We start from the raw sequence: 19,495 nt of genomic DNA, 5'->3' as shown, positions 1-19,495 counted from the left end.
CTACTGTTACTTTCAAAGTAAGTTTTGTCACCAGTTTTCTGCTAGTCCTCGTTTTTTGAGATTTGATTGGGGGTCTTCTACATTTTTGCGACTGGCTTTAGTAAGGGTCTGGGTGGGAGCACTGCTAGGAAGATCTAATTTTGTTCAAAAAAACACTTTACAGTACACCTAGCTTGAGGGTAAAGATCCGCTACATTAATTTGCCCATACTTATTTATCCTTCAAAAGGTGACTCAGACAGAGTACGCACTTTCAAAAATATTGTACTGTCTACTAGGAAAATCAAATTGTGACTTTTTGCACTCCACAGCCTACATACCTTATATTTATTTATCAGTGGTGTTGTAATATTATATCACTTTCTGTTTTTCGTTGAATAATTACAGGCCGGGTTTCAGTCTCTGTAATGGGGAAAAAAGGATGGAGTCAGGCTTCACAGTAGCGAGCCACAATTCAGCATCAGGCAGGCAGTGGACAGGGTGTCTTCTGGTGACCAACATCGATGGACGAAGCGTCGGCTGCAATGGAGGAGTGCCGCTAATAAGAGGATTTTTTTTCTGCAGGCAACTTACTTACCACTTCCAACAGGACAACTACAACCACATAGATACAGTATCCCTTGCCTTTTTCTCTGACTGTGACTGCATTTCTTGGATCTCTCTCTGCTTCTAAATTGATCCCTTAACACATCACTTAGTCCACTCCACTATCACATCTGCACCACACATAGTCATTTGTAAGTGCTCCTACGTAATTCGCAAGTCGCAGCACGCCCCAGGCCGTAGAGGACTGGGATGGCCCCAATGATGAAGCATGTCACCAAGGGGCAACCCTGGTGAGTGAGGGGACACCTAGAAAAAAAGCAATTTCTCATTTTCTATCTACTATACCTTCCAGACCAACCCCACTGAGTGTTGTTGTGAATGGATTTATAGTGACCAGCAAGGCTCTCGGGTATCTGGCTACAGAGACCTTATGTTGAATATCGTTATCAATAATTCCACACAGGCCCTGTACTGTCGCATTCTTTCTTCCACAGTTGTCGAATGTACTACTTACTTTTCACTGACATGCATGCAGTAGTGCATGCACTTTCAAAGATTGATGGATAGGTTTGTACCCAAAGATTTGTTTATGTTCAATTGTTTGTCTATGCTGTGCTTTTTTTTACAGGGTGTCTTCTGGTGACCAACATCGATGGACGAAGCGTCGGCTGCAATGGAGGAGTGCCGCTAATAGGAGGATTTTTTTTCTGCAGGCAACTGACTTACCACTTCCAACAGGACCACTACAACCACATAGATACAGTATCCCTTGCCTTTTTCTCTGACTGTGACTGCATTTCTTGGATCTCCCTCTGCTTCTAAATTGATCCCTTAACACATCACTTAGTCCACTCCACTATCACATCTGCACCACACATAGTCATTTGTAAGTGCTCCTACGTAATTCGCAAGTCGCAGCACGCCCCAGGCCGTAGAGGACTGGGATGGCCCCAATGATGAAGCATGTCACCAAGGGGCAACCCTGGTGAGTGAGGGGACACCTAGAAAAAAAGCAATTTCTCCTTTTCTATCTACTATACCTTCCAGACCAACCCCACTGAGTGTTGTTGTGAATGGATTTATAGTGACCAGCAAGGCTCTCGGGTATCTGGCTACAGAGACCTTATGTTGAATATCGTTATCAATAATTCCACACAGGCCCTGTACTGTCGCATTCTTTCTTCCACAGTTGTCGAATGTACTACTTACTTTTCACTGACATGCATGCAGTAGTGCATGCACTTTCAAAGATTGATGGATAGGTTTGTACCCAAAGATTTGTTTATGTTTAATTGTTTGTCTATGCTGTGCTTTTTTTTACAGGGTGTCTTCTGGTGACCAACATCGATGGACGAAGCGTCGGCTGCAATGGAGGAGTGCCGCTAATAGGAGGATTTTTTTTCTGCAGGCAACTGACTTACCACTTCCAACAGGACCACTACAACCACATAGATACAGTATCCCTTGCCTTTTTCTCTGACTGTGACTGCATTTCTTGGATCTCTCTCTGCTTCTAAATTGATCCCTTAACACATCACTTAGTCCACTCCACTATCACATCTGCACCACACATAGTCATTTGTAAGTGCTCCTACGTAATTCGCAAGTCGCAGCACGCCCCAGGCCGTAGAGGACTGGGATGGCCCCAATGATGAAGCATGTCACCAAGGGGCAACCCTGGTGAGTGAGGGGACACCTAGAAAAAAAGCAATTTCTCCTTTTCTATCTACTATACCTTCCAGACCAACCCCACTGAGTGTTGTTGTGAATGGATTTATAGTGACCAGCAAGGCTCTCGGGTATCTGGCTACAGAGACCTTATGTTGAATATCGTTATCAATAATTCCACGCAGGCCCTGTACTGTCGCATTCTTTCTTCCACAGTTGTCGAATGTACTACTTACTTTTCACTGACATGCATGCAGTAGTGCATGCACTTTCAAAGATTGATGGATAGGTTTGTACCCAAAGATTTGTTTATGTTCACAATTCTTTGTCTATGCTGTGCTATTTTTTCTTGTCTCCCAAAACCTTTCCCAAAAACCCCCGTACCCATCCATTTTTCAAACCCTAACCCTCTTCCCCCGGGCTGTGTGGTTTTGATTGATGTGTGACTAAATTACAGCAATAAATCCACACACTTGCTGGGGAGGATAAGGTGATAGCAACAGGCTGGTGAAGAAATCCGAGGATATATTCTTACTCTGCTTGACAAAGAACCATTGCTAATGTGAAAGAACTTCAACCGAATTAGTAGTTATATATTACCATTTGTTAGGCTACAATGTGGCACTGTTCTACTGTACTTCTGTCACCTGCTATATTCTCAGTTGTACCGTTGAATTGCTCAGGAGGACAAACCAGATTTCATTTTCTTTTTTTTCATAGGCATGCAACTGCCACTGTGTCACACCACTAGTACCACCGCTATGAGGAAATTTTATCCGACCAAGATTGCCAACCTTATTCGCTGTTTCCCGTGGAGCCAGCCCTGGGTCTAGCCCTAATTTCAAACACAAATTACAGGTAAGATAAGCGTTTGGTGGTTTGGGGGTATAATGGAGTATTAGTACGAGAGACGAGAGACTGAAGGTAGTACTACTAAAGTCCTAGGACTCTTGGATTCACTTCACTTAGTCTGTGAGAGGCACTTAGTGTTGAAAACATTTGGGCATTTACACTTAAAGGTAGAAAATGGAACTAAACTTTCAGGAAAACAAAGTCACTGTTAAACCCCCACCCGCCAGGCAAGCAGTAAGAAACGGGTATGCTCAGATAAAGTTTGAAAAAGTATATTTATATCCCTAACAAAATAATCTCCCGCAAGACCCTCCCTAACCCCAACGATTGTCCTTCAAAAGTCCCCAAAAACCCAACTCCCAATTCCCACCCCCCAAAAGTCTCTAAAAAAGGGGCAAGGGACACTATGGGTGGATGCTGTCAACTTTTTGGGCCAGGGCATCATGCTCCTGGCGGAGCAAGGCGTGCTCTACGCGGAGCCCCTCCAACTGGTTGGAAAAGTGGTGGAGCTCCTGCTGGAGGCGGGACACCATCAGGGTACTGCGGCGCAGGCGTGCCTTCAATGCCTTGTAGGTGCAACGGCTGTGAGAGGAAGCTGTAGCTGTTGTCCTTGCTACTCGGCGGTGGCGTTTGGCTTTGGCAGCCCGGCTCAGTCTGGGTGGACCACTGTGCTGGGTGGCACTGGCAGCCCGTGGGGGAACGGAGGCCGATGCAGACGACGTAGTTGTTGTGGTCGACTGCACACTTTCTTCGTCCTCCAGGGCCACCAGCCGCCGATATTCGGCCACAGTGGCATCGGTCCGCCGTTGCCGGGCCGCTCTAGCCAGCTCCTTCCTCCTTGTTCGTTTGGAAGGAGAACCTATATGAAGAAAGAAAGACATAGTCTGTAACCAATGCTCTTTAAGATTAACTCAATCATTCAGCAGAAATTTGTGTTGCACTACAACTAGCAACTTGCAAACGCATTACATAACTATTGAGGCCAGTATCTATCTAACCTCACACTTCTTCATCCTTGCTCTAACATTAGTGGGAGTTTAAGGAACAAATTCTACGAGCACTATGGACTTCCATTGGAGTCGACTATGAAAGTACACCAGTCTTATTCTTCTTCTTGTCTCTTGTTTTGGAAAATTGGTACGTTATCTTCTGCAAGCCGGCATAATGGCAGCGCAGTAAACTTGCACCCGAGAAAAAGAGACGCACGCCATGAGGAGTGACCTAGACTTGCGTTGCGTTACTGTACCCGTCCAGTACATGCAGGTGGTGAAGCTCTTACTTTTCTATTACGGGTGGCACTGAGAATACTCTGTTACAACTCAAGGGCTACTGCTTAATTAATTTAACTTTCACCCTACAGTGGAAATGAGTACTAGAAATGGAAAATTGAAGAAGATAAATAATCTGATTATCTATCACTTCACATGGGATGTTTTTGCTTATATATGGGATGACTTTAGGTGCTTTGCTTTTTATTGAGTGACCAGTGATACATCCACACATGAATGACTGAGTACTACTAAACTTATTAAGAGAGGTAGGGAGTGGCAACCGTAATAACCGGATCTATGCAGTGCTTGCAATACAAACTACTGCTACTATTGATGGTAGTATTTGGACAAAATTAAAAGTTCTTTTCCTTGCCTTTCCTACACTGGAACGGACGTGCGGGTGCAGTGTTACATGCTCTTCAAAGTTACACTTAGTTCATCCACTGACCGTCTACTCTCTCTAGATCATGGGTACTCACAAACTTTCTCTCAGGGGCTACATTTACAGTGTAGTTTGGGGCCGAGGGCCGCACTGGTGGGGGCGGAGTCAGAGGGGGCGGGGCTAAAGCAAAACGATAACTTGTGACCATGAGGTTGCACACAGGTCCCTGCAGCAGATGCCCTCATCCACTGAGCCACCAGACCCAGCATTTACATACATCTCTCTCCCTCCTGCTCTCCCTCCTGCCCTCCCTCTCCATCTCTCTCTCCCTCCTGCCCTCCCTCTCCCTCCCCCTCTGTCATGTCACTGTGTGTGTGTCTATCTGTGTCAGCCTTCAGCCCGGGTTGAGACCGCTTCCTCAACGCGCACACACAGACAACAACACCAAAGTACTTAACAGGTCTTTAAAAGACCATTAACATATTATTGAGGCTTTGTTTGTTGTAGCGCCCCTGCTTCTCCACCCTGACAATCACTGCTTGCCCGGCCCCACTGAGCAGAGGCTTTGTTCTATTTCACCTCTTTGTGGCCTTGCATCTCCACTCTGCTCTGTGGGGGCCGGGGGAGCAGTGATTGTCAGAGTGGAGATGCAGGGGCGCTAACAGGTGAAATACAAAAAAGCCTCTGCTCTGTGGGGGCCGGGGGAGCAGTGATTGTCTGCAAGGTCTGCGCACCGCCAAGGAAGGCTTGCCGGGCCACCACCGGCCCGCGGGCCGTACTATGAGTACCCCTGCTCTAGATACACATATGCTATCTAAGAGTCAGATAGTAGCATGATCCAGGTATATGGACACATACAGTTTCTGTGTCACCCACCCAGGCTGTTGTCCTTCCACCCATCATTGCTTCATCATTCACCCAGCCATGCATCTCATATTCTTGCCTTCCCAGCTAGTCTTCAATCTCAATAAGTAAGGAATATATAAGAGCTTACCTCTGGCCGCCACCACCACCGTCTCAACTCTCACAGCCGCCGCCTCCTCCCCTGAAGAATCGCCCTCCGCCTCCGTGTCGAGCACCACCACCTCCACACTGGCCCCGCCACCAGATGTTCCACCTACAAAGTACATTTAAGAATGTTAGAATAAAGCACTCACTAGTCTTTGGTCTAGGAATGAAGACATGTGAAAACAATGTAATTTGTGACTGTCTACGTTAAAGTTAAAAAAAATATCCCTTTTTCCAGGGAAGGTTGTCTTGCTGCACTTTTTGGCACAACTGATGAAGGCTGTTTTTTTAACACGCACCATTTTTCTCCACACAGACAGAAGATGGACTTCTAGTTCTAACAACAAGATCAAGTTGAAACGAGGTGAGAGCTCGGCTCGACCACAAGAAATGTCTTCAATTAATCGTCAGCACTAACCACTTTTCCATTATCAGTTAAACGTTTAGTTTTATTATGACTTCATTTTAATAAATGTGTTTACTTTTAATAAAGCTTTTAAACTTAAATACAATCTGTGTTTTTTGGTCCAGACTAGAGTGACTGAGCGAAAGGTTTTGCAATTTTTTCAAGCATGAGTCCAGATAGAACACTTCAAAAGACATTATGGACAATCCCAGAGGACTGCACTAAGTTGATAGAGCTATTGCTGACTAGAATCATGGGAGTTTCGCCAACCGTGCAATCTTAGTTAGCTACACAGACAGACTAATAAGAATAATCTAGTAATACCACAGGGAGTCATAGTAGAGGCAGCATAAGAATTTAGATACAGTCTACAAGAAGAGCAAAGACAATTTTGAAAAAAGTCAAATGAGGAACGCTAGGAAAAATAGGTACTAGTCTAAAATGAAAACTTACTGGGGCCAGCAGAGGAGCCCTCGCCTGCCCGATCCTGGCCCTGTTGAACAGCATCCGCCGCCTGCTGCTCCTGTGTCCTCCTCTCGCCCCTGGGGGGAGCTGACGTACAACATGAAAGAAAGAACAGAAAACATGGATGATTGTTGCTTGTCAATGTCAACCAAATCAAACATTTCAAAAGAACAATAACTCGCCGCCACCGATGACATCCGAGCCCTGATGGACAATGGAGAAACAGCGGCCCTCATCCTCCTAGACCTCTCCGCGGCTTTCGACACTGTCTGCCACCGCACCCTAGTACAGCGCCTCAGCAATGTCGGAATCCAGGACAAGGCGCTGGAATGGATCATCTCCTTCCTCGACGGAAGAGCACAGAGAGTCCGTCTATCACCGTACAAGTCAGAGGCCACCGAAGTCATCTGCGGCGTCCCTCAAGGATCCTCTCTGAGCCCCACCCTCTTCAATGTCTACATGAGCCCCCTCACGGCCATCGCACGCCAGCACAACCTCAACATAATCTCCTACGCCGACGACACCCAGCTGATCCTCTCCCTGACCAACGACCCCGCCGCCGCCAGAGCCAACCTGCACGAAGGGATGAAAGAGGTAGCCGAGTGGATGACGACCAGCCGCCTGAAACTGAACTCGGACAAGACGGAGGTCCTCATCCTGGGCTCCTCACCCTCCGCCTGGGACGACTCCTGGTGGCCTCCCGCCCTGGGCACCGCACCCAAACCGACAGACCATGCACGCAACCTGGGCTTCATCCTGGACTCCTCCCTCTCCATGACCAGGCAAGTCAACAACGTCTCATCGGCATGCTTCAACATCCTCCGCATGCTACGGAAGATCTTCTGGTGGATCCCCACCGAGACCAGGAAGACCGTCACCCAGGCCCTCGTCACCAGCCGACTGGACTACGGCAACGCCCTCTACGCCGGTACCACCGCCAAGCTCCAGAAGAGACTCCAGCGGATCCAGAACGCCTCAGCCAGACTCATCCTCGACATCCCACGAACCAGCCACATCTCCGGACATCTGAGAGACCTTCACTGGCTCCCCGTCAACAAAAGAATCACCTTCCGCCTCCTCACCCACGCACACAAAGCCCTACACGACCAAGGCCCGAGCTACCTCAACAGCCGAGTCAACTTCTACGCTCCCAAACGCCACCTCCGATCAGCCAACCACGCCCTCGCCGACGTCCCCCGCATCCGAAGAGCGACTACAGGAGGAAGGTCCTTCTCCTACCTGGCAGCCAAGACCTGGAACTCCCTCCCTCCCGACCTGCGCCTGACCCAAGACCACCTCTCCTTCAGGAAGAAGCTGAAGACCTGGCTGTTCGAGCAGTAGCGGCACCCCCCCCCCCCCCAGCGCCTTGAGACCCCACGGGTATGTAGCGCGCTCTATAAATGTCTTTGATTGATTGATTGAACAAAATATTTCCGCGAAATTATATTGATTAGGGTTAGTTTTCATTTATTTGCGGACCTGTGACTTCGAAAGTCACGTAACTCACTAAACAAAGTACTGAAACGTTCACCTAGGACTGGCAGGCAGCAGTCCGCAGGCAAGACGCAAAGTGACAGACAAACTCCATTGTGATTTCAGTCAGATCAGTGACAACACTAACAGTTGCCTGCTACATTACCAGTCATTTAAATAGTCAAACTATCAATCCACCGCCACTATTTTTCTTATTGTCAGGGGTACAAAGGAAGGGGCAGATTTAAGCCCCTTGCGGCTCTTTTGCGCCGTTCTTGCGTGACTTTTGTGATGCAGCAGCTAAACAAAAAAGGGCGCCATGGTGCGGCGTATAATATTATAACAACGTGACGCATTTGGGAGATGCATCCCGTTATAAAGCCCTGCGCCATCAGGGGGCGTTCTGGCGCAAGGGAGGGCATTCCTGCGCTGGAACACATCCTAATAGTGGCTGAGGGAAATCTACAAAATTTCAATCAGTCACCTTTAGGACAATGATGCGTCACACAAACCCTGCACCTGCTTGAAGCAGACGTACGGCTTGACCCAGCATTGGGGAGATAGGGTACCCCAGAGCATTGCTGGAGCTGCGCCATCGTTGTGACGCAACTCCAGCAGTAAAGCTTCGGTGACGTTTTGGGCCCATGGTGCGCCGCATTGCAAATACGGCGCACCATGTTTGGTGGTGGTAGCGGGCCGCACAATTAATGGCGCATCCCTGCTACTTTGCAGGGATGCGACGGTAATTGCAATTCTGCCCCTTAGGGGCATACTTACTTACGCGTTCTGGCGCATCTCCAGAGATGCGCCAGATCAAATGCGTCACGCAAAACTACCCTTGCACACATGCGCCTCATTTACAATGCGGCGCGCCCTGGCGCAAGGGTAGGCACTTGCGTGACGCATCTCGTCACGTAAGAGCGGCGCATCGCTGGAGTCACGTCGCCAACGCAATGCAACTCCAGTAATGCTCAGGGCCACCCAATACTTAACATGCTGTGTCAGTCCTTTAGCCTGCTTCGAGCAGACATAAGGAATTGAATTGACGTAGCAGCGTCGCAGAAGTGCCTGCGTTAAATCTTGTAGATTTCACGCAGGCAATTTTGCGAGGCGCACAGCCGCCGGACCGCCCACCCTGCGTACTAGGAACGCACCCATTGTGGTGCAGGCCCATGGCTTTATAACGTGACGCATCTCCCTAGATGCGTCATGCTGTAAATGACTCGCAGGGATGCGGCACGTTTACGCCGCTGTTGCGTCACGCAAGGCAACGTAAACGTGGCGCAAGGGGCTTGTAAATGTAATCTGCCCCCTAGTGTCTAGCATCACGCAGTTCTGTAAAGTACACTCATACATAATAGTTACTCAGGCCAATGAGACCACGAAATAGAAAACAAATAAGCATAGTAGCAACGCCACTGAGAAGGAGAGCAGTGCACCTGAAATGCACAGAAGATTTTGAAATATAATTTAACTACAATGTAATCGTCATCAGCGGCATTATTGGCTTGCTCCATGTAAAAAACAAATATTTGAAATACAACAACACAGAGCAGGAGAAAACATCATAGTAATGAGTGATTAAATGGCTACTACTACTCACCAAGCCCGGGGATCTCCAAGCCGAGCTGGTCCAGCAGGTCGCGCTCGCGGTCCAGGAGGTCCGTCCAGCGATGGGTGACCTGGCTGTAGGTGCGCTGGACCCCGTAGAGGTGGGATATGGCCCAGCACACCTTCTCCCACCGCTTCCGGCGCTCCTGCATGTTGTAGCCGCCGGCCGCGATCCTGCCGCCTCCCGCGATGGTCCTGGGCAGGCGGCGCTGGACGAAGTAGACCAGCGCGCCCACTTCCTCCGGGCTGAATATCTCCCGTCGCGTCACCTGCTCCCCCCTCAATCTCCCGCATGCTGTCCTGGCACTGGGTCCAGCACTACTCCCCGCCGCCGCTGCGGCCCTCAAGTGCCTGGGCAGCTTCACGGCGCCTGGCTTGACCATGGTCTGGGCAGGTAAGGTAGGAAGAAGTAGAAAATTAAGAAAGAATAGGATAGGGAAGAAGAAAAGAAAAGAGTTTAAAAAAGTAGTTTAAAAGTAAAGAAAAATAGCAGAAAAGAAAAAATATACAGCTAGGAAAAGAGAGGGATAGATAAGAAGCAAATTCGTTAAAAAAAAACTGAAAACAAGCAAAGGATGGCAAAGATAACAAGAGGATTAAACACCATGCCCAGACACAGGAAATGAATGAAAAACAAGATGGCCGGCGCCCGTTCACGAGCGCGAAAGTAAGTTCGCGCGAGATTTTCCTCGCGATCTCGTGCGAACCTCTAGATTTCCCGCGCGATCTCGTGCGAACCTCTACTCGCAATGCGCTTACTGCGCAAGATTATACATAGCGGGCGGAAACGGAAATACGTCACGCAAACAAAATGGCCGCGCCCGTACTCGACCTTGGGGTAAATTTGCGTGTTGCGCTGCAAGCGGCTCGCGAATACTGCAAAAAAACTCGCGAAACAACAAGCCGCAAAAAAATAAAATGCTCATTCGCACGAATTGGCGGCTTCCGCGGTCGGTTTTGCACGACGCCGCGCCCCGCGAATAGCGTGAAAAAACCGAAAAACGATTTCAGCAAAAGCAAAAGCAATGAGCAGGTGCAAAAGGTCAACCTCATGATTTGTAACGATTCTTTGTAGTGCTTCCTGAGGGGGCCCTCCAGAATTCGGTTGCCTGCTTGCAACTATTGTGTGACCCTGCTCTGACCTTAACTGTATGCCACAAAGGTCCTGATTTACAGCTAAAGGAGCAGACAAGCAGGTGCCAGGCTGGAACTTGAAATTCTTTCAGTGACACATTAATTAGCCCCTAATTCATTATTGTCAGTTGGGGCAGGGCAGGTGTTGTTAATAAACTAACCCCAAATTAATTCATGTCAGTTCAAGCAGGGCAGGTGGGCTTGCTTTTCCCCCCCATCTTCTACAGTGATGACGAACCAGAGGGTGGCATTGATGTAAAAGAGGGTGGCATGGGTCAAAGAGAGGGTGCCAGTGGTGAAACAGAGGGTGCTGGGAGGCTGTGATGATGAACCAGACGTAGAAACAACATAGTCGCGACCGTTGCGAGCCGACAAGTAAGTTCGCAATTGCGAACTAGTACCAAATCCTCGCGAACTGGCAGAAACAATTGCGAACACACAAAAAAAAGAAAATCCGCAAATTCGCGGGAATTCACGGATTTTGCGGATTGCGAGTTGCAAATCCGCAAAATTCGCGAACGCGAGATCCGCAAAATTCGCCCATGCTTAGCTATTAACCAGCCACTTGAACGGCCCAAAGCTGCTTTGAAATTGAGTCCACAGCCACCTCTTGGCTAGCTAAAGCAAATTCAACAAGGAATTTCAATGTCACAACATAGGGTGGAATACGCAAATCTAAGCAGCCCCTGATCACAGCCCTGAGGAAATTGCCGTAAGTGTGCTGGAGTCCAACTGTCTACCAGATGCTAGGCATTCTTCCATATTTGCATGGCCTGTCTGGCCAGGGCATACAAGAGCATGACTCTTCCAGATGAGCTCTTACATGGGTCCTATGCTCACATAGTAAGGACTGCACTTTGTCAGCAAGACTTTATACAACCGAAATATATGAGAAACCCCAGCTCTCTTGACTAGATGAGGACGGAATCACATCCCAGGTGAAGACCAACAGATGCAACTTCCATCAGATGTTAACCTGAAAAAGGAGATTATATCTCCAAAAGTCATGTCAGAAGTGGGATTTGAACCCACGCCTCCAAAGGAGACTGCGGCCTAAACACAGCGCCTTAGACCACTCGGCCATCCTGACAGTGCAGAGTCTTAAGAAATGTATAAAAGTCACTCAGAAATTTCTGCCTCCATGCAAGCCTGAAATAATTTAAACCTTCAAACACAAGGTGCAACTTTATGCACAGGACAATAAACACAGAAGATCACACGTGAAAGCATTTCATTTCACAGGTGTACAATTTCTATGCTTTTAGAATACCTCATACCTCTCACCAGCTATTTAGGGTCCTATATCCTACTCACAAAATTACCTTGCCTGCGACCTCTCTCTCTACACAAACAACTACTGCACAGGAAGTAGGAAGGCAGAAGGTGGGGCAGATTATCCAAATGTATGCTGTCATTGTGCCTTGCAGATTCATGCAGGATTTCTAGATCCTTGCTGGATACAGGAGAGCAGACCTTGTTTCAGATCAACTGTCCCTAGCAGGGAACGTCTGAGCACATGCAGTCTTTTGCTCTCTAGCCCCTGGTCTGGGACTCACCCTCACTGGCTGAGGCGTGAAGTTCTGCATACCAACGTTGCATAGATGGTACGTTTGTGGTCGGTTTGGGATGGGTGGGAGGTCAAAAGCAGGGAAAAGTATGTCGCCTTCACTTCTAGTCTCCTCTTCTAGGCCTACCTGCCGTTCACTCACTCTGTCTTTGTTTCATTCTCTCCTTCCTCAACACCCCTTCTCACTCACTCGCTCTATCACTTGTGCTCTTTCCCCTTGCTCTGCATTTCATAGTGGAAACATCTCTTGAATGGAGCATTAGAAAATGAGGTTACATAAAATGAACAATCTACTTATTGGAAACCAAAAATATCACAAGACTGAATGTAACCCATTTCATTATTAAAAGGGACTTTTTAAGCACTCCCCAAAAAACACATACAACACCACGAGTGCTAGAAGAATATTATACGAGCTTGAAGACAGAATTGGGCAAATTAATTTGCAGTTGAAACTGAAGTTTGTTACTTATTCAGATATTATATGCACTGCCAATTTTTAGCTGAGATTCTAAAAGAACTCAGAGACAAAATGGACTTAAAGTTTTGTCAGAAGTGGGATTCGAACCCACGCCTCCAGGATAGACTGCGGCCTTAACGCAGCGCTTTAGACCACTCAGCCATCCTGACCACATGTTGCTTGATCATCTACAGAGAGGGAAAGATATTGTGAACCAAAAAAAGCACACATCTTAGGCCATGAGTGGCTAGAGCAAGAAAAAAACTCACTGCACTTTTCCAAGTAGACAACCATATAGGCCCATGTGAGGGAAATGATCTGATTTTTTCTGTCTCAAGAAAAAAGTAGAGTAAACACACAATTGTCAGAAGTGGGATTCAAACCCACGCCTCCAGAAGAGACTGCGACCTGAACACAGCGCCTTAGACCACTCGGCCATCCTGACTTGCATTTGTGGCACCTTCCACAGGCCAGACAGCCATGCAAGTGGGGTACCGAAAAGGCATTCCCTCAATTTATTTATCCTATTATAAGTACTTCCAACAGATCTTTGAACAATCCATACAGAGCAGTACCTATGAAGAACTCTTTAGACCTTTAAGGCGTACAGAGAGAAAGTGCTATTCACCAGCCACTTGAATGGCCCAAAGCTGCTTTGAAATTGAGTCAACAGCCACCTCTTGGCTAGCTAAAGCAAATTCAACAAGGAATTTCAATGTCACAACATAGGGTGGAATACGCAAATCTAAGCAGCCCCTGATCACAGCCCTGAGGAAATTGCCATAAGTGTGCTGGAGTCCAACTGTCTACCAGATGCTAGGCATTCTTTCATATTTGCATGGCCTGTCTGGCCAGGGCATACAAGAGCATGACTCTTCCAGATGAGCTCTTACATGGGTCCTATGCTCATATAGTAAGGACTGCACTTTGTCAGCAAGACTTTATACAACCGAAATATATGAGAAACCCCAGCTCTCTTGACTAGATGAGGACGGAATCACATCCCAGGTGAAGACCAACAGATGCAACTTCCATCAGATGTTAACCTGAAAAAGGAGATTATATCTCCAAAAGTCATGTCAGAAGTGGGATTCAAACCCACGCCTCCAGAGGAGACTGCGGCCTAAACACAGCGCTTTAGACCACTCGGCCATCCTGACAGTGCAGAGTCTTAAGAAATGTATAAAAGTCACTCAGAAATTTCTGCCTCCATGCAAGCCTGAAATAATTTAAACCTTCAAACACAAGGTGCAACTTTATGCACAGGACAATAAACACAGAAGATCACACGTGAAAGCATTTCATTTCACAGGTGTACAATTTCTATGCTTTTAGAATACCTCATACCTCTCACCAGCTATTTAGGGTCCTATATCCTACTCACAAAATTACCTTGCCTGCGACCTCTCTCTCTACACAAACAACTACTGCACAGGAAGTAGGAAGGCAGAAGGTGGGGCAGATTATCCAAATGTATGCTGTCATTGTGCCTTGCAGATTCATGCAGGATTTCTAGATCCTTGCTGGATACAAGAGAGCAGACCTTGTTTCAGATCAACTGTCCCTAGCAGGGAACGTCTGAGCACATGCAGTCTTTTGCTCTCTAGCCCCTGGTCTGGGACTCACCCTCACTGGCTGAGGCGTGAAGTTCTGCATACCAACGTTGCATAGATGGTACGTTTGTGGTCGGTTTGGGATGGGTGGGAGGTCAAAAGCAGGGAAAAGTATGTCGCCTTCACTTCTAGTTTCCTCTTCTAGGCCTACCTGCCGTTCACTCACTCTGTCTTTGTTTCATTCTCTCCTTCCTCAACACCCCTTCTCACTCACTCGCTCTATCACTTGTGCTCTTTCCCCTTGCTCTGCATTTCATAGTGGAAACATCTCTTGAATGGAGCATTAGAAAATGAGGATACGTAAAATTAACAATCTACTTATTGGAAACCAAAAATATCACAAGACTGAAGGTAACCCATTTCATTAATAAAAGGGACTTTTTAAGCATCCCCCAAAAAACACATAAAACACCACGAGTGCTAGAAGAATATTATACGAGCTTGAAGACAGAATTGGGCAAATTCATTTGCAGTTGAAACTGAAGTTTGTTACTTATTCAGATATTATATGCACTGCCAATTTTTAGCTGAGATTCTAAAAGAACTCAGAGACAAAATGGACTTAAAGTTTTGTCAGAAGTGGGATTCGAACCCACGCCTCCAGGAGAGACTGCAGCCTTAACACAGCGCCTTAGACCACTCGGCCATCCTGACCACATGTTGCTTGATCATCTACAGAGAGGGAAAGATATTGTGAACCAAAAAAAGCACACATCTTAGGTCATGAGTGGCTAGAGCAAGAAAAAAACTCACTGCACTTTTCCAAGTAGACAACCATATAAGCCCATGTGAGGGAAATGATCTGATTTTTTCTCTCTCAAGAAAAAAGTAGAGTTAACACACAAATGTCAGAAGTGGGATTTGAACCCACGCCTCCAGCAGAGACTGCGACCTGAATGCAGCGCCTTAGACCACTCGGCCATCCTGACTTGCGTTTGTGGAACCTTCCACAGGCCAGACAGCCATGCAAGTGGGGTACCGAAAAGGCATGCCCTCAATTTATTTATCCTATTATATGTACTTCCAACAGATCTTTGAACAATCCATAGAGAGCAGTACCTATGAAGAACTCTTTAGACCTTTAAGGCGTACAAAGAGAAAGTGCTATTCACCAGCCACTTGAACGGCCCAAAGCTGCTTTGAAATTGAGTCAACAGCCACCTCTTGGCTAGCTAACGCAAATTCAACAAGGAATTTCAATGTCACAACATAGGGTGGAATACGCAAATCTAAGCAGCCCCTGATCACAGCCCTGAGGAAATTGCCGTAAGTGTGCTGAAGTCCGACTGTCTACCAGATGATAGGCATTCTTCCATATTTGCATGGCCTGTCTGGCCAGGGCATACAAGAGCATGACTCTTCCAGATGAGCTCTTACATGGGTCCTATGCTCATATAGTAAGGACTGCACTTTGTCAGCAAGACTTTATACAACCAAAATATATGAGAAACCCCTGCTCTCTTGACTAGATGAGGACGGAATCACGTCCCAGGTGAAGACCAACAGATGCAACTTCCATCAGATGTTAACCTGATAAAGGAGATTATATCTCCAAAAGTCACGTCAGATGTGGGATTCGAACCCACGACTCCAGAGGAGACTGCGGCCTAAACAAAGCACATTAGACCACTCGGCCATCCTGACAGTGCAGAGTCTTAAGAAATGTATAAAAGTCACTCAGAAATTTCTGCCTCCATGCAAGCCTGATATAATTTAAACCTTCAAACACAAGGTGCAACTTTATGCACAGGACAATAAACACAGAAGATCACATGTGAAAGCATTTCATTTCACAGGTGTACAATTTTTATGCTTTTAGAATACCTCATACCTCTCACCAGCTATTTAGGGTCCTGTATCCTACTCACAAAATTACCTTGCCTGCGACCTCTCTCTCTACACAAACAACTACTGCACAGGAAGTAGGAAGGCAGAAGGTGGGGCATATTATGCAAATGTATGCTGTCATTGTGCCTTGCAGATTCATGCAGGATTTCTAGATCCTTGCTGGATACAAGAGAGCAGACCTTGTTTCAGATCAACTGTCCCTAGCAGGGAACATCTGAGCACATGCAGTCTTTTGCTCTCTAGCCCCTGGCCTGGGACTCACCCTCACTGGCTGAGGCGTGAATTTCTGCATACCAACGTTGCATAGATGGTACGTTTGTGGTCGGTTTGGGATGGGTGGGAGGTCAAAAGCAGGGAAAAGTATGTCGCCTTCACTTCTAGTCTCCTCTTCTAGGCCTACCTGCCGTTCACTCACTCTGTCTTTGTTTCATTCTCTCCTTCCTCAACACCCCTTCTCACTCACTCGCTCTATCACTTGTGCTCTTTCCCCTTGCTCTGCATTTCATAGTGGAAACATCTCTTGAATGGAGCATTAGAAAATGAGGTTACATAAAATTAACAATCTACTTATTGGAAACCAAAAATATCACAAGACTGAATGTAACCCATTTCATTAATAAAAGGGACTTTTTAATCACCCCCCAAAAAACACATAAAGCACCACGAGTGCTAGAAGAATATTATACGAGCTTGAAGACAGAATTGGGCAAATTCATTTGCAGTTGAAACTGAAGTTTGTTATTTATTCAGATATTATATGCACTGCCAATTTTTAGCTGAGATTCTAAAAGAACTCAGAGACAAAATGGACTTAAAGTTTTGTCAGAAGTGGGATTTGAACCCACGTCTCCAGGAGAGACTGCGGCCTTAACACAGCGCCTTAGACCACTCGGCCATCCTGACCACATGTTGCTTGATCATCTACAGAGAGGGAAAGATATTGTGAACCAAAAAAAGCACACATTTTAGGTCATGAGTGGCTAGAGCAAGAAAAAAACTCACTGCACTTTTCCAAGTAGACAACCATATAAGCCCATGTGAGGGAAATGATCTGATTTTTTCTCTCTCAAGAAAAAAGTAGAGTAAACACACAATTGTCAGAAGTGGGATTTGAACCCACACCTCGAGAAGAGACTGCGACCTGAACGCAGCGCCTTAGACCACTCAGTCATCCTGACTTGCATGTGTGGAACCTTCCACAGGCCAGACAGCCATGCAAGTGGGGTACCGAAAAGGCATGCCCTCAATTTATTTATCCTATTATAAGTACTTCCAACAGATCTTTGAACAATCCATAGAGAGCAGTACCTATGAAGAACTCTTTAGACCTTTAAGGCGTACAAAGAGAAAGTGCTATTAACCAGCCACTTGAACGGCCCAAAGCTGCTTTGAAATTGAGTCAACAGCCACCTCTTGGCTAGCTAAAGCAAATTCAACAAGGAATTTCAATGTCACAACATAGGGTGGAATACGCAAATCTAAGCAGCCCCTGATCACAGCCCTGAGGAAATTGCCGTAAGTGTGCTGGAGTCCAACTGTCTACCAGATGCTAGGCATTCTTCCATATTTGCATGGCATGTCTGGCCAGGGCATACAAGAGCATGACTCTTCCAGATGAGCTCTTACATGGGTCCTATGCTCATATAGTAAGGACTGCACTTTGTCAGCAAGACTTTATACAACCGAAATATATGAGAAACCCCAGCTCTCTTGACTAGATGAGGACGGAATCACATCCCAGGTGAAGACCAACAGATGCAACTTCCATCAGATGTTAACCTGAAAAAGGAGATTATATCTCCAAAAGTCATGTCAGAAGTGGGATTCGAACCCACGCCTCCAGAGGAGACTGCGGCCTAAACACAGCGCCTTAGACCACTTGGCCATCCAGACAGTGCAGAGTCTTAAGAAATGTATAAAAGTCACTCAGAAATTTCTGCCTCCATGCAAGCCTGAAATAATTTAAACCTTCAAACACAAGGTGCAACTTTATGCACAGGACAATAAACACAGAAGATCACATGTGAAAGCATTTCATTTCACAGGTGTACAATTTTTATGCTTTTAGAATACCTCATACCTCTCACCAGCTATTTAGGGTCCTGTATCCTACTCACAAAATTACCTTGCCTGCGACCTCTCTCTCTACACAAACAACTACTGCACAGGAAGTAGGAAGGCAGAAGGTGGGGCATATTATGCAAATGTATGCTGTCATTGTGCCTTGCAGATTCATGCAGGATTTCTAGATCCTTGCTGGATACAAGAGAGCAGACCTTGTTTCAGATCAACTGTCCCTAGCAGGGAACGTCTGAGCACATGCAGTCTTTTGCTCTCTAGCCCCTGGCCTGGGACTCACCCTCACTGGCTGAGGCGTGAATTTCTGCATACCAACGTTGCATAGATGGTACGTTTGTGGTCGGTTTGGGATGGGTGGGAGGTCAAAAGCAGGGAAAAGTATGTCGCCTTCACTTCTAGTCTCCTCTTCTAGGCCTACCTGCCGTTCACTCACTCTGTCTTTGTTTCATTCTCTCCTTCCTCAACACCCCTTCTCACTCACTCGCTCTATCACTTGTGCTCTTTCCCCTTGCTCTGCATTTCATAGTGGAAACATCTCTTGAATGGAGCATTAGAAAATGAGGTTACATAAAATTAACAATCTACTTATTGGAAACCAAAAATATCACAAGACTGAATGTAACCCATTTCATTAATAAAAGGGACTTTTTAATCACCCCCCAAAAAACACATAAAGCACCACGAGTGCTAGAAGAATATTATACGAGCTTGAAGACAGAATTGGGCAAATTCATTTGCAGTTGAAACTGAAGTTTGTTACTTATTCAGATATTATATGCACTGCCAATTTTTAGCTGAGATTCTAAAAGAACTCAGAGACAAAATGGACTTAACGTTTTGTCAGAAGTGGAATTCGAACCCACGTCTCCAGGAGAGACTGCGGTCTTAACACAGCGCCTTAGACCACTCGGCCATCCTGACCACATGTTGCTTGATCATCTACAGAGAGGGAAAGATATTGTGAACCAAAAAAAGCACACATCTTAGGTCATGAGTGGCTAGAGCAAGAAAAAAACTCACTGCACTTTTCCAAGTAGACAACCATATAAGCCCATGTGAGGGAAATGATCTGATTTTTTCTCTCTCAAGAAAAAAGTAGAGCAAACACACAAT

At 46.5% G+C, this 19,495-nt stretch overlaps 5 non-coding genes across 5 annotated transcripts; all 5 read right to left on the bottom strand.

Moving 5' to 3' along the window:
* Positions 1 to 11,822: 11,822 nt before the first annotated feature.
* On the bottom strand, positions 11,823 to 11,905 carry TRNAL-UAG (transfer RNA leucine (anticodon UAG)). Its single transcript has one exon. It is a non-coding gene; the product is annotated as a tRNA-Leu (tRNA).
* A 1,024-nt stretch (positions 11,906 to 12,929) lies between these two features.
* TRNAL-AAG (transfer RNA leucine (anticodon AAG)) lies at positions 12,930 to 13,012 on the bottom strand. Its single transcript has one exon. It is a non-coding gene; the product is annotated as a tRNA-Leu (tRNA).
* Positions 13,013 to 13,204: 192 nt separating this feature from the next.
* Positions 13,205 to 13,287, bottom strand: TRNAL-CAG (transfer RNA leucine (anticodon CAG)). The gene has a single exon. It is a non-coding gene; the product is annotated as a tRNA-Leu (tRNA).
* A 1,739-nt stretch (positions 13,288 to 15,026) lies between these two features.
* Positions 15,027 to 15,109, bottom strand: TRNAL-AAG (transfer RNA leucine (anticodon AAG)). Its single transcript has one exon. It is a non-coding gene; the product is annotated as a tRNA-Leu (tRNA).
* A 2,014-nt stretch (positions 15,110 to 17,123) lies between these two features.
* TRNAL-AAG (transfer RNA leucine (anticodon AAG)) lies at positions 17,124 to 17,206 on the bottom strand. Its single transcript has one exon. It is a non-coding gene; the product is annotated as a tRNA-Leu (tRNA).
* Between the last annotated feature and the right edge of the window lie 2,289 nt (positions 17,207 to 19,495).

Source organism: Lissotriton vulgaris, chromosome 8 (genome assembly GCF_964263255.1).
Source record: "Lissotriton vulgaris chromosome 8, aLisVul1.2, whole genome shotgun sequence".
Classification (NCBI taxonomy): domain Eukaryota; kingdom Metazoa; phylum Chordata; class Amphibia; order Caudata; family Salamandridae; genus Lissotriton; species Lissotriton vulgaris.
The sequence above is the reverse complement of the archived record's forward strand: the minus strand, read 5'-3'. Positions and strand labels throughout refer to the sequence as shown.